Here is a 15,432-nt window from a genome sequence, read left to right as displayed (position 1 = left end):
CTTTATTTATCATAAATGCCCAATAAAAATGTCATGCCACAGTAAGAAATGGCTAGACAAGCTGCACTAAAATGCCAGTCTAGCCACGAAATAACACTTAACATGCTTATCATGCCCAGTAAATATTCCATGCCAGAGGTGCAAAACATAACCAGACTGGCTGCAGCAATGCAGACCAGTATAGCCAGGTAACTTGTAAGATACGTTTTTACCTGGCTAGACCGGACTGCATTGCTGCAGTAAGTCTGGTTATGCTTTATGCCTCCAGCATGGCATATTTTTTACTGTGCATCATTTTTAAAGCAAACATGAATTTTGCTTTATTATTGCTGCCCAGTAATTAAATGCACCCCCCCTTTCCCTGCATCACCAAATCATTTGGGGGCACGAGGGAATGGGGACCCCCAAATCAGAGGCCCACTCACGGTGCTGGTGACCAGGCCTCTTAATTAATTTTCAAATCAAAGGCTTGCTCAACAGCATGGTGAGAGCCACACTCCATGCTGGTGAGCGGGCCTTTGATGTAATGTATCAACGCAGAGACCCACACACTGGCGGGTCTTTGCTTTGATTAATTAAATAAAAGAGCCTCTCTCTCCAGCACGTGGAGCACGGTGCACTGTGCTGGTGAGAGAGGCCTTTGATTTGATAAACCAAACCAGAGACTGTGATGCTGCCCCTTTAAGGGCTGCACGCAGGTGGCGGAGTGACGTTGCACTCCGTCACGTGTAGTATAAATAAAGTGGGTGTTCCCAGCCACGCAGAGCGACCGGGGAGCCCGAACTGTGAAGACGTGTCCTGGTGCAGTCTTGTAGTGGGAGGGGGCTCACGGGCGGCGCAGCATACTCTGAGTGCACCACAACAGTGGCAACGAGGCGCGGATGCATCCCGGGCCGGGTGGTGAAAGTCAAACGGTGAATTTTGTTATTTTGAAATATTAGCACCGTTCGATCATGCCGCAGGGCAGGAAGCAATCCACGTGGTCGGCGGTCATTTTGTGACTGGGTCTAGAAAGGCTGCAGCAGTGATTTCTTTTACTTCTGAAGGCCATCCATGGCCAATTTTTGGAACGCTTGGCAGCAGAGAGCTGCCTTGACCACATTCTGTGGTTTTTGGACAGAAATTTTGTTATTTGATCTATTTTTCACCGAGTGAATGGTGGTCCCTGTAGAGGCCTGCTAAGCCAGTAGGACATCTCTAGGCCCCACCTGGCTCCATTTTTGGAACTCCTACCCACAAGGTGGGGAAAGACATTGGGTAACATCTAACCCTGGCAAGATCATTGACACTTCACAAAGTGAAGCTGGTGGACTGACCATTTGCCGGCCTGCAAGGAGGGGAGCCTGCTGTCCTGCATTTGTGTGCCTACAAGGGGAGGGGGCCTGAGTTGCGGCCTTTGGTGTCCAACACAAAGGTGCCTGGGCGCTCTGGCCGATGGACGGCGGTGGACCAGCAGCACCACCTAATCAAGGTCAGCCTCAAGTCCCTGCTCAACCTCTAGTACAGCCTGCTCTGGCAGCTGTCCAACCTCTGGTACAACCTCCAGGAGCACCGGTTCAGCCTCCAGTAGCACCGGTTCAGCCTCCAGCGCAGCCCCCCGTGATGGTAGCTTCGCAGCTACCAGGTGCAAGACATCCAGGTGGTTTACCACCAATGCCTGAGTTTGACATCTCAGGGGCGCCTTTGAGCCTATGGCCACGCTGGAAGATGTATTTTCTTGCCACATTGGAGACTAATGATGACAGCAAGTTAGCCACCTTGCTGTATTGTGCAGGTCCAGCTGTGCACAAGGTATTCCTTTCGCTTCAGCCATGTAATGTCACCTATGCTGCAGCCAAAGATGCTCGCCATGATTATTTCTTACCCCTTGCCAACGCGGACTATGAAAGATTTCTCATGGGGGCAGCACGCCAGAAAGACGATGAGACACTTGACACGCTCTAGGGTAGGCTGAGAAGGCTCACAGTGCCAAGTGCATGGGTGGATCCTGACAAAATGATCAGGAATCAGCTCATCCAGGGCTGCATGTCTGGCAAACTAAGAAGACAAGTCCTGAGGGAGCCTGGCATCCCCTTGCCACGCATTCTGGAACTTGGTAGGTGCCAGGAGGTCTCAGACCTGAGTGCATCCCGCATGGAGGCAGGGGTGCGCCCCAGCAGGACTGAAGAGGTCTGTGCAGTCGGACGTGGGAGAGGGGCCAGACGTGGGGGGTGCGAGCCAACGAGAGAGAGTGTCAGCACCCACCAACTCATGCCTTAAATGTGGATATGACATTCCCCATCCAGTGGAATGCCCTGCGATTGGGAAGACCTGCGGCAGGTGTGGTGGACCCAATCACTTGATCAGGTGGAGGACAACACAGCCCTCGATGAGGAAGAGGAGGAGGAAGAAGAAAATGAGTTCTTTGTATCCAGCATTGGTGTATCGAAGGCGAAGACAAGGAGGCAGCCTCAATGTCTGGTGATGGTGAACGAGTCCTCAGTCCTGGTATTGGTAGACACTGGGGCTTCAGTCAACTTGATGGCTCGCAAACACTATGACGCCGTCGCATGCCCGCCCGCCCTGATGAGGCCGAAGGCCCGCATCTTTACCTTTGGAGGAGCAGACCCAATACAGCTAGACGGTGCGTTCATTGCCGATGTTGAGCATGGTAGCTCAGCCATAAGGGCTCGATTCTATGTGATGCCGGTCAGCAGCAACACACTACTAAGCTGTGCGGCGGCAGAGGCACTAGGCATAGGGACATTTGCATACTCCGTGTACGTGGATGATATTCAAACCCTCCTGGAGAAACACAGGGCTCTGTTTGAAGGAATCGGACAAATGGTTGGGGACCCGGTCAAACTGCACATAGACGACTCGGTGCAGCCCATTGCTTTGAAGCATAGACAGGTCCCTTTTCACCTAAGAGATCTGGTGGACAAAGAGCTCGACAACCTGGTTAAGCTGGACATCATAGAAAAGGTCAAAGGCCCTACACTGTGGTTGTCCCCTATTGTTGTGGCTCGGAAACCAAAACAACCAGACTCAGTTCGCATCTGCGTGGACATGCGCCTGCCCAACAAGGCCATAGAGAGGGAGCGACACCTGACCCCCATGATTGATGACATCATCACTGAACTGCAGGGTGCCCGGTTCTTTTCAAAGCTTGACCTAAGGGACGGGTACCATCAAGTAGTATTGCACCCCGAATCAAGGTACATTACAACATTTACCACGCATAAAGGCCTCTATAGCTACAAGAGGCTGAGTTTCGGGGTATCCTCCTCAGCAGAGGTATTTCAGAATATCACTTGTGGCAGAACAAGTGGGCGGACCTGGAGGGCGTCTTGAATATTAGTTATGACATTCTGGTGTTCGCCAAATCTGAGTCTGATCACATAGTGAAACTAGCCAAGACATTTGAGTGCCTACAATATCTGGGCCTGACACTACACTGAGAGAAGTGTGAATTCCTCTGCACGACCATCGAATTCTTCGGCTTTGTATTCCGGGCTGGTGGAGTGTCACCCGACCCGCGCAAGGTCAAGGACATTGTGGGGGCCAGGGCCCCTGAGAACGTCACGGAGGTGAGGAGCTTCTTGGGAATGGTCACCTATTGTGGCTGTTTCATCCACAATCTTGCAGCAAGATCTGAGCTGCTCAGGGCCCTTACAAAAAAGGACATGTCCTGGCAATGGGGCCCTCTCGAGCAGGCGGCTTTCGAGGATATCAAGGGCTGAAGATATCATGGCCTTCTTTGACCCAATGCGCGAATCGGAAATTGTGGTGGGTGCGAGCCCGTCTGGCATGGGTGCAGTGCTAACACAGATAGGTGCCAACCAGGAGGTCTGTCCCATTGCCTATGCCAGCAAAGTGCTTTCGGAAACGGAACAGAGATACTCCCAGATCGCACGGGAGGCCCTTGCCATCCTGTCGGGTTGCTGCCATTTTCAATTGTGCATTTTGGAATGACCGGTGACAGGGGTCACGGACTACAAACCCCTGCTGCCCATCCTGGCGGGCTCGTCGTCCAAGCCACCAGCCAGAATTGAAAGGTGGATGCCGGCCCTGTTAGAGTATGGCGTGTCACTGGTCTATCGCCCTGGGAGCAACAACGCAGCAGACTATCTATCGAGATACCCATGAGAGGGCACTGGTGGCGTGCCGTCCACGTGCGCAGAGGAGGCGGATGAGCATGTACAGCTCATGGTGGAGGCCACGACTCCCAACTCGCTGCCTATACAGGTCCTGGAAAAAGCATCTGGCGAGGATGACTGTTTCAGAATACTTAAGTCTGCCATTCAACAGGACTCGTGGCATATGGTAATTGACTCGCTGGCAGCCAGGACGCAGGAGGCCAAGTCCACACTGGAACAGCTGTGTGGAGAGTGAGAGGGGAGTTGACATTCTCTGATAACGGACTCCTGCTGAGGGGGTGACCGCATCGTCATTCCTCAGAGTCAGACACAGCAAATGATAGTGCTGGCACACCAAGGCCACCAAGGTGCGGCCAAAACAAAGGCCCGTTTATGCCAGAAGGTCTAGGTTCCCGACCTGGAAAGGAGGGTGGAGGAGTTTGTGGCATCATGTGTGTGGTGTCAGGCGGCATCCCCTGCTCAACGAGAGCCGGAGATCGAAACTATGCCAAGGGGAACCAAACCATGGGAGGTCATCCATGCACACTTTGGCTTCACTTCACGGGGCACCCATTTCTTGGTAGTGGTCGATGAGTGGTTCTGCTACCCAGAGGTGAAGTTCATCAAGTCGGTGGCCTACGACAAGGTGGCGGTGGCCATTGAAAAGATCTTTGCCACTCATGACCTATCCACAGTGCTCTGTTCCGATAATGGACCACCTTTTGCAAAGGGGACAGTTTTGCAAGCCTGATGGAGAAATACGGACAACATCATCGCAAGGTTACACCGCTGTGGCCCCGGGCCAATGGGGAGGCAGAAAGAATGATGCGGACGCTCCATAGAGTGTTTCGCATTGCCCAAGGGGAAGGGAAGTGCCTGGAAAGGGCACTGTACAAGTTCCTCAGAGGATATCGCAACACTCCCCATACCTCCACAGGGGTGGCCCCGGCAGAGACCATGTTCCAGCAGGGCCCCAGAGACTTACTACCAGAGGTGGGTGAGTGAGAGCCTGCCATAATCAACAACGAAGAGGTGGAGAGGAAGCGCCATGAACGGACAGCAACCGAGAACATTCGGAGAGGACTGAAGCCGCAGAGGTTGGTGCCTGGAGATGAGGTACTGGTACGGAACCGGCATCCCCAAGGAAAACTGTCACTGACGTATGAGCCGGCACCGTTGGATGTGGTGGCGGTAAAGGGGTCGATAGTGACCGCCTCTGACGGAAGCACCTCTGTAACACACAATGCGAGTTTCTTTAAGCGCTTGGGAGAGCCACGCACTGAGACACAGACTGATCCTGCGCCCAGTGGGCCGACCATGGAGGTTCCTGATGAAGGGGGTGGTTCGCCTGGACTTCCCGGATCACCGGCGGGGGAGCCAGACGTAGAAGGAACTCCGAGCGGAGATAGTGGCAGGAGGTACCCCCAGAGGACTGGGTGAGGGAAACCTACGAGTCTCACAGAATTTGTGTTGGAGTAACGTTGTGCGTGGGAGTTCTGAATGTCCCGGGGACCTGGGAGCTGATATTAAAGGGGCTCTGAGGATTGTGTGCAGTGATTGTAGTTATTAGAACGGTTAAGCATCCTTTGATCATTGTTTGTTTTGATATGAAAAAGGTTTGAGTGTTATGCTGCCCCTTTAAGGCTGCACGCACGCGTTGGAGTGACGTTGCACTCCGCCGCGTGCAGTATAAATAAAGTGGGCGTTCCCGGCCACGCAGAGCAACCGGGGAGGCCAAACTGTGAAGACGTGTCCTGGTGCAGTCTTTTAGCGGGAGGGGGCTCACGGCGGCGGTGCGTACTCTGAGTGCACCATAACAGAGACCCGCTCACTGGCATGTCTCTTCTTTGAATCATTAAATAAGAGGCCCACTCACCAGCACAGGGAGTGCTACTAAGTGTGCTGGTAAGCAGGCCTCTTATTTAAGGAATCAAAGCAGAGACACTCTCACCGACGGGTCTCTGTTTTGATGAATTAAATTGAATGCTTGCTCATACTGGTGAGCGGGCTTTTGATTTGGGGCACCACTGCACCTCCAAATCAGAGCTCTGATGATCACACATTCATACACATACACTTATTCATCATTCACCCAGCTATGCACACATTCACATTTCTTTCCTGTCCTGCAAGCACCCCATTCTGAGTCTGTTCCGCCAGGTCCCGCGATGGTCAGCTCCGAGAAACATGAGCCAGGAAGCAGGGAGTGTTTCTTAGTCCCTGCGCATGTGCACCGGAGACGGAACGTGACTTGGAGGATGCTCCTAAAAGCTCTACATGTGCGGGGAGGTTCAGGTGCTTCCTCTTGCAGATTCAGAGCTGCAGAACCGCAGCCTGCATCCAATGAGCCAAGCAAAATACCCCGGCCTTGCATGGCCCATTGGACATTCGAATAAAGGTACAAACAGGAAGCCAGCTCAGGAGCGCTCCTTCAGCTGCTTGTGTTTTTATTTGGTTGGCTTGGTGGCAGCTCATCCAAAATGGGTGGGTTGACGCCATGTCGCCCATTATGGAGCAGCATCCCCTGCTAAATAATACCAACAATCTCCATGCATAAGCTGAGTTTTGGACTGATGCTGTTTCTCTATCTACACTGACCTGATACTAGTTATTTGCTGTCTCTGAGGATCTTTATAAATCGGATTAAATGACATAAAATCAGAAAGGCTTTAATCGAGCTAGATTGAATAGGCCTCAAATAAAGAACATTTTAAAAAGTTGGGCTTCGTACAAGCCTGGAAGAATCTCTTGAAAACCCTCTGACGAATCCCTGCAGGCTCAACGGCTGGATTCAGGTCAATCCATGGGAGACTGTGAAATAATTCTGATGCCCAAACATTTTGGGTGAGATTGTAAGACTTTACCATGAATCAGATTTTAGTGAAGTATTCAGCCAAGATTGTAATGTTCATGTGCGATTCCAGGAATTCTTGAGAGGATTCAGGCGAATTCATGAGTGGAAAGCGAGTTTGGATGTCTAGGTAGGATGCTAGCAGCTTTCTGTTTCCTTTGTTGGTTAAGTTTGGCTGCACGAAGGTGAGGAAGAGATAGTCCACACAACAGAAAGAGGATCAGTGGAGAAGTTTGTAGGGGTATTAGGCAGTAATTTGCTGTCTTGCCAGGGAGGAGGATTGCATGCTGTTTGAAACCTTTGTTTTTTTGGTAGGGAACCCTTATTTCTTTTCTTAGTTTGGGGTGCCATTTTGTTTTGTGAAGTGAGTTTGTTCAAGGAAGCCAATTCTGCTGGGAGGATGGTGACGCATTGCTGACCATCTGTGGGTATGGTGATCGTGATGCAGAGGAGCAGGTGAATATGGAAATATTGTCCTTCAACCTTGCCTCTGAAGAGGGGGTGGCACAGCTATATGACATGTTGCTGGGGTTGTTGGTGGGACTGGTGGTGATGGTGGGACTGATGTTAATGGCAAAGAGCCTGAGGGATACATGGAGGGAAGATCTCTTTGCCAGTTGAAGGGTGGTGGAGTTGATGGTGGCACATCCAATAGCTGAGGGACCAGGAACAATTAGTACCAAGCAAGGCAATTACAGATGCCCCTCTAGGAATATATGTAGGATAGAAGGATCCGTACCCTTCTGCTGTCATCCTTTAGTGCTGCAGATTATTGTTTGGTCACAGAGGCGGTTTCACTAGCAAATTCTGAAACGTTCCAATGCACTTTGTTTCTGGTGACCATGAGGAGGTAAAATATATCAGCCAGCCACCTACTGAGTGCAGCAGCTCTGTTTAAACTACTCTGGTGCAGCAATAGAAAAGTAAATGACACTTTCCCAACCCAACCTCAAGAAAGTGAGGAGAAGGCTTTCCACTCTCAGCATGGACGAGCGGGCGAGTTTTGCTCTCCATACAGAAGGCCCAAACTCAGTACAGGCAGCATCCAAAGGTATGCAGGTACACATCTCAGTGTTCTAGAGGTAGGGAAATGGACAACATTGCCCGATAGCTAAGGACATGCTGCATAGTGCATGGACGTGACAATGTCCATCCTGGAGACCAGCGAGCGGGTCTGGGGTGGCCCTGGGGGCTGGTGACCTCCAGTAGATATGTGTTACAGGCCACAGAGGGCGTCATGGTGGCTCCCCTAAGTACACAAGCCCGTCCAAAACCTCACATGTGTTTCCCACCTAATAATCCCAACCACCTTGCCACCATAAGGCTTGCCCACAAACTCAGCACTTGTAAAAGAATGACAGACAAGCATCAAGTTGAAAGCATACAACACCAGTCACATAACAGAATGATACAGAACAACTCTTTAGTTCACAGAGATATCAGAACAGGGATCCACAGATTATGTATCAGTGAGACCTGGTTGGTTCAAATTGAGAAGCCTGCGAACGTGGCTCGCTCAGCAGTCTGGAGAGCTTCCAAGTGTCCATTGATGTGAACTGGTAGACGTCAGTGTCATCTTGATCAAGAGCAGGAAAGCTCAAGGCTTAAAACCAGTATGAACAGTCAGTGCATAACATGCAGAACAAGGAGGGCAACCAGTCATTTTGATAGGTTGTCCGATAGCCTGGGGGCAATTGATCCCAAGTGCTTATTCTGTAGTTCAAAGGAATAATCACCAATTACATACATAACCCAAGCACAGCTGAATACATTAATTCACTGGAAACACATGGAACCAAGCCTCAGCGGAAATAAAAGGGGACTCGCTCAGACCCATAGTGTTGGAGTTAGGAGTATAACAGGAGCAAATATGTTTGTAATGTGGCTATGTGTGAGGAGAAGGAGAGGTGGAGACAAAGGAGCAAAGGAGGAGAGCATATGAGGTAGAAAGAGGAGTTGATGAAGAGAAGAGAGTGGAGGAGGGAGAAAAAGATGTTGAGGTGGAGAGGAGATTGCCAAGGGAGACAAGGTGGGAGAAAGAGGAGCATAGGTGGAAAGAAGTGTGGAGCTTAAAAGAGGACCTCAGCTGGGGGCGCCACGGAGGGGGAGAAAAGACCAAAGGAGTAAGACAAATAAACAGGTAGAGTGCTGGAGGATAAAATAGCGGAGGGAGAAGAAAGGAGAGGGGATGAGGAAAAAGGGAGAGCAGAGAGTCGGAGGAGAAAACTGAGGAGGTGAAGGAGTTAAAACCATGGCAGAACTTACTACAGAAAGCACTTTGAAGCCCTCAGAAGCTGCCCACAGAAGCTGCTTCCACCTGATCCGGCATTGCGAGCTGCCCCCTGCTCCTGCCGCGAACGCCGCTCCAACACGCTTCCTGGAGGAGGCGTGGCAACATCGGCACGTGACCCCATGACGTGACTCGGGCCGGCCTTGAAAGGACAGAGGCTGCCGCTCGCCCAGTGTGTAGAACTTACTACAGAAAGCACTTTGAAGCCCTCAGAAGCTGCCCACAGAAGCTGCTTCCACCTGATCCGGCATTGCGAGCTGCCCCCTGCTCCTGCCCCGAACGCCGCTCCAACACCCTTCCTGGACGAGGCGTGGCAACATCGGCACGTGACCCCATCACGTGACTCGGGCCGGCCTTGAAAGGACAGAGGCTCCCACCCTTGCGGCGTTAAGCCACTCAGGAGTAAACCCCTGTGACTGTTAAGCGACTGTTAGGCACTGGTGGCTTCATCCTACGTACTCTTGCCGAGCCGCCGCAAATAATGACTTTATTGGCAGACGGCCCACAGACCCGAAAAAAATCCTTACAGCAACGGCGATCTACAAATCCTTGGTCCATGATGAAAGCTGCAGTCGGCCCTAAGGTAAGCAAAGCTACTGGGCGTGCGCTTATGGCTACAAATGGGTTATTACCAACAGAAGCTATCAGCTCTCCAAAGCCCCTAGCCTTGTTGTCTCTTGAAGAGCGATGCGCGCAAACCGATGCCTTAATTCCACCTGTACTGCTCACAGTTCCATCTAATGCCTTAGCAGCACAGTCAGACAATCTCGATTCATCGAGATTCCCCACTATCTAATGATGAAATCTCATTTGTCGGTGAAACAGACATATCAGCAAACAGAGCGGGTAAGGTGGATTCCCTGAACTCAGTTAGCGTTCCAGGCGATATTCCGGTGCCTCGGTCCGATGTTAAAACATCTGATACATCACAAACGACGCAACCGGCTATAATGGCACCTACGCCCTTTCATAACAACAACTTCACGAATGCTGCTGGTCTTTCTACAGACAAAGGTCTCTTGTCACGTTTAGTGACTGACGAAGAACTGTTAAAAATCTCGAATCTTGAGATGGGAAACTTTGCGATGAACGATTTACTTCCCAAACAAGCTCTGAACAATAAACGACTATTTACGCCATCTGTGGGGTTGATTTGTCTCCCCACAGTCAATGGGCCTCATTACGACCAAGGCGGTAATCTGCCGTCATTACCGCCATGGCGTAATGAGCGTTTACGCCGTGGGCCGATGGCGTAAAGAGCGCCACATTACGACCCATCGCGCACGAGCATCACGCCATGGCGGTAATGCAATTAACGCCATGGCGGAAAAGGCCCCTACCGGCATCGTAAGTCGAGCAAGGTGCACTTCCGCTACCGTAAGTAGCGGCCACCGTAATTAGCAGCCACCGTAATTAGCGGTGGCCGCAATTAGCGGTCACCGTAAAAAGCAGAACCGGAAATAGCGTCATCGCGGCGGAACGGGAAACAGCACGTCGGCCATCTTTAAAAACACAATCCATTGCCCTCCTACCGAACAACACCAGATCCAACCCAGACACCTGTCCCAACCAATCACCCACCCATCCAACTACCCAAAAATGCCTAAAGTTGTTAAGAAGGCATGTGACCGCCAGCGCCAGGAAAGATTTAGCCGGGAGGAACTCTGCATGCTTGCGGAGACCCTGCAAGACAACACAGCTGTCGTTTTCTCCCCGGAAATGACCAGGACAGCGATAGCGAAAAAGAAGGCCATCTGGGCCCTGGTGGCCGAGCGCGTCAGCGCGGTGGGGACCGTACCCGCACACCACAGCAGTGCAGGAACCGCTGGGATGACCTTCGCATACGGGTCAGAGCCGTCATCTCTGCGAACCGCAACCTTGCCCTGGGTACCGGTGGAGGTTCGGAATCCCCACTAAAACTCCAACCGTGGGAGGAGATTTGTGCAACAACGATTGGCATGGAAGGCATTGAAGGCGTCGGAGGGATGGAAAGGGGAGCTCCGACATCAGGCGATGAAGGTAGGTGCCTCAAACAATACATCCCATAGTCACTGCAGTCCATTCATGTGTAGCACAAGGTTGCCCTAGAGTGTAAATGCAACACATTAGCTCCACACTGCCCATAGCCACATGCGAGCACCACCCTGTATACACTGCTGGCACCCACATACCTGCATCCATATTCCACACAAAAAGGAGACAACCTGCATGGCCCTGCCTGAAATCTGCCTCATCTACTGACCAGAATCATGTCAATCATTGTCATTCCAAAGTCCGCAGACCCATCAATAACGCCCTCCCTCCTTTGCTCCACCACAGGCACAGATTCACACCCCGAGGACCAGGACACCCCTGTGACGAAGAGAGCCAAGAAGGCCAATAATACCATCCCCGCACCCTCAACCTCAGCTGCAGTGAGGCAAACCCCACAACAAGCAGAATCCACTGAAGCAAACCGGACGGGCCACCGGCAAGCACCCCTGTAGGCAGCAGGCCAGCAGCAGCAGCTCCACCTGTACCAACATTGCCTGCCACAGAAGGCACCAGGTCTGCGGCCAGCAGCAACATGGGAGAAACAGCTGCAATTGCTGCATGTTCAGACTCTGACATTGAGGAGCACGAAGTCAGAAGCCCCACTGACCTACTACATTCCCCCTGTTTGTCAGACGCCAGCCCCCATGAGGATCACACACAGGGGCACACAGAGGTAGAGGAGTGGCCTTCTACCCCATGCCCAGTCCTCAGTCCACAGGAGGGGAGCAGCCCCTCCATCACACCACCAGCACTGGGCATGGCCCAGCAGGGGCAGCAGTCCCTTGAAGACATCATAGAACGGCAGCAACAACTGTCCACGATGCTGACTGAGCATGCCGCGGAATGTGTGGGGGCTAGGGCAACCATTGAACAGGCCACGGAGACCCTAAGGGCCGAAGTAGCGCAGAGCACTGCCACCCTGATGGATGCCATGCAGGCCATGTCCAGGGACATCTGTGGTGAACTTGCCGGCTTGCGTCGTGCGCTCACTGAGCTCACCCACACCCTACAGGACGTGCATGCACGGGGGCAGGCAGGGACATCCTCCGCTGCCAGTTCTGCACAGAGCAGCCCCGTCCGACGTTCCGGGCGTAACCTGCGCTCCACAGCCAGGGGTGCCCCGGGGGCCGGGAGAGGGGGCTTGTAACAGCCTGTGGCCGCTGTCACAGGCATCTGTTGACACCTACATGGGGTGTGTTGGGGTGTGCAGGGGGGAGGTGGGAGGGGGTGTGTTGGGGTGTGCAGGGGGGAGGTGGGAGGGGGTGTGTTGGGGTGTGCAGGGGGGAGGGGGGAGGGGGTGTGTTGGGGTGTGCAGGGGGGAGGTGGGAGGGTGTGTGTTGGGGTGTGCAGGGGGGAGGGGGGAGAGGGTGTGTTGGGATGTGGAGGGGGAGGGGAGAGGGGGTGTGTTGGGGTGTGCAGGGTGGAGGGGGGAGGGGGAAGTGGTTGTGTCACGACGTTTTATGATTGAAATACACTTTTTGCTTTCCCGAAATGAAATTTGTGGACATTTTCATTGCATATGTGTGCTTTATTGGTGTACAGTCCACAGTGTGCATGTCCCAGAGACACACAGTGCCCCAAGTGCAGTCTCCATGTGATACACACCAGCCGTGTGTGCTAGAAGCAGTGGTCGATGATACTTTGGCGCATTGCACGCCCCTCCTGTGCATCGCCTCCTCCATGGGGTGCCGCCCCATCTGCACCCTCCTCATCGTCAGGTGGTTGCAGTTCTGCGTCAGTGGGCAGGGGCACATTCCGTCTGACGCACATATTGTGTAGCATGACACATGCCATGACGATCTTTGCCACCTTCTCATGGCGGTACAGGAGTGCCCCACCAGACCTGCTGAGGCTTCGGAACCGTGCCTTCAATAGGCCGAATGTCTGCTCTATGACCACACGAGTATGTGTATGTGCACGGTTGAAGTCCTCCTCGTGCTGGTTCTGCGGGTTCCGGACTGGTGTAAGGAGCCACCTCTTCAGGGGATAGCCTGCATCACCTGTATGTAGGCGAGAATGTATGTGTCAGTCATGTCGCCTGATCAAGAACATGATGTGCCACCATGGCTTGCATCCAACTGTTACTTTGGCTCACTTCTACATGCACTAATTGATTCACGCAATGCAACCAGTATATGCTCATGGCTCCCATGGCCTGTTTTGCATGCCATCACCCAATGTATGCAGAGGGGTTGGTGCATTGTGAGTGCCCATCCACTGTGTTCGTTCATGCCGTTTGGTTAGTTGGCCTGGCACATGTCCTGTGAGGGCAATGCGCACATCATTGCAACATTGCTGTGGGCCTCATCATGACCCCAGTGAGCAATGCTGATGTAGACAGGGACATTGTGGGGGGCCCTGCTTTCTGTGTAATGGTGTGTTGATGTTTCTGTCCGTCATGTGCCTCCTTCGTGGGCAGTTATGGGGGACAGGCCTATCGGTTGATGGTGTTTGGTGACGTGCAGGTAGGTGCTTTTCATTGTTGACAATGTGGTCTGATTTGGTAGAATGCACTTGAAGATGGTTGTGTCATTGTTGGGACACAATCTCATTCACATGATAGGGCTGCATGCATTGGCTATTGGCTTTACTGGTGTTGGGTGGAGTATGGGTTGCTTCAGGGTATCCTCTGTCTCCGTTCTCTCTGCTACTCACAGCCAGGTGGAGTATGCATCATTCCCCTCCCCCCCTTTCAGCCAGGTGGAGTATGCATCACCCCCCCCTTTCAGCCAGGTGGAGTATGCATCATTCCCCCCCCTTTCAGCCAGGTGGAGTATGCATCATTCCCCCCCCCCCCTTTCAGCCAGGTGGAGTATGCATCATTCCCCCCCCCCTCAGCCAGGTGGAGTATGCATCATTCCCCCCCCCTTTCAGCCAGGTGGAGTATGCATCATTCCCCCCCCCTCAGCCAGGTGGAGTATGCATCGGTATGTCATTCACCTGCCCACTTCCATGACATTGGACTCATCGAGTAGCCAGGATCTTGGGCCTGCATGTCGCTCCATGTAGCGTGGTATTGTGGAGTTCATCAGGACCATGGAATCATGGGTTGATCCGGGGAATCGGGCACAACAATGTGTGATGATCTTGTTGGAGTCACAGACCATTTGCACGTTGATTGAGTGGAACTGTTTCCGGTTGCGGTACGGTACCTCCATGGCACGTGGAACCACCAATTCCACATGGGTGCAGTCGATGGCACCGATGCAACCGGGTATGCCGGCTAGTGCATGGAAACCCACTTTGGTGTTTGCAATCTCCTGGGCAGTCCGTGGTAATGAGATGTGGTCGTCTGTGTGCTTGAGGAGGGCATTGAGCACTTGGATGAGTGTTCGTGAGAATAATGGTTGTGAAATGCCATGCAAGTGCCCCACTGTGTGCTGGTAGGTGCCTGTGGCCAGGAAGTGTAGTACAGACACTACCTTCAGTAGGGGTGGGATGGCGGTTGGAGTTTCTATCATGCTGACGATGTCGTTGTGTGTCATGTCTACGATGGCGGTGATGGTGTCCCGGTCCAAACGGTACAGGGTGTGGATCTGCTCAGCAGTGAGGTTGAATGGATTGGCTCTGATGCGTGGGATTGGGGGCTGCCTGCGTGGTGGCACTGGCTGTGCTGGTGGGGCTTGCTGGGCCTGCCTTGCCCTCCTTCTCCTCCTGCGTCTCCTCTGTGCTGCCTGTTGTTGTTGTTGCTGTTGTAGCACTTGCATTGCTATCAGGTCCTCCAGCCCCAACATTGCTAGTCGTATTGGTATCATTGTGGAGTGTGACTGGGTGTGGGAAGGGGTGGGGTGTGCTCTTTTTGTACTTCCTGAGTCTGTATTGCCTTCACCTGTGCTGTTTCTGTGCACTTGTGGCAGCTGCATTCACTTTACATGGCCCTTTACGGTTGGTTCGCGATGGCGTAATTAGCACCATGGCGGTAAGGTACTTAACGGGCTGGGTGATGGCGTTAGGTGCATGTCCGCTTGGGTCGGCATTCGCGTACCTTTCCGCCATGGCGCTAAGTACGGTGTGGGAGGTCGCGTGCGTGCCCCCTTGGCGCAGTTAGCGGCAGCGTTAACTACGATGCCGCTAATGGCATCGTAGTTAACGGTCACGGGTCATGATCGGACCTGGCGGAAAACGATGGCGGTAACCAT

Source organism: Ambystoma mexicanum, chromosome 8 (assembly GCF_040938575.1).
Source record: "Ambystoma mexicanum isolate Mex_15411 chromosome 8, UKY_AmexF1_1, whole genome shotgun sequence".
NCBI classification, from domain to species: domain Eukaryota; kingdom Metazoa; phylum Chordata; class Amphibia; order Caudata; family Ambystomatidae; genus Ambystoma; species Ambystoma mexicanum.
Note: the sequence above shows the minus strand (reverse complement) of the source record.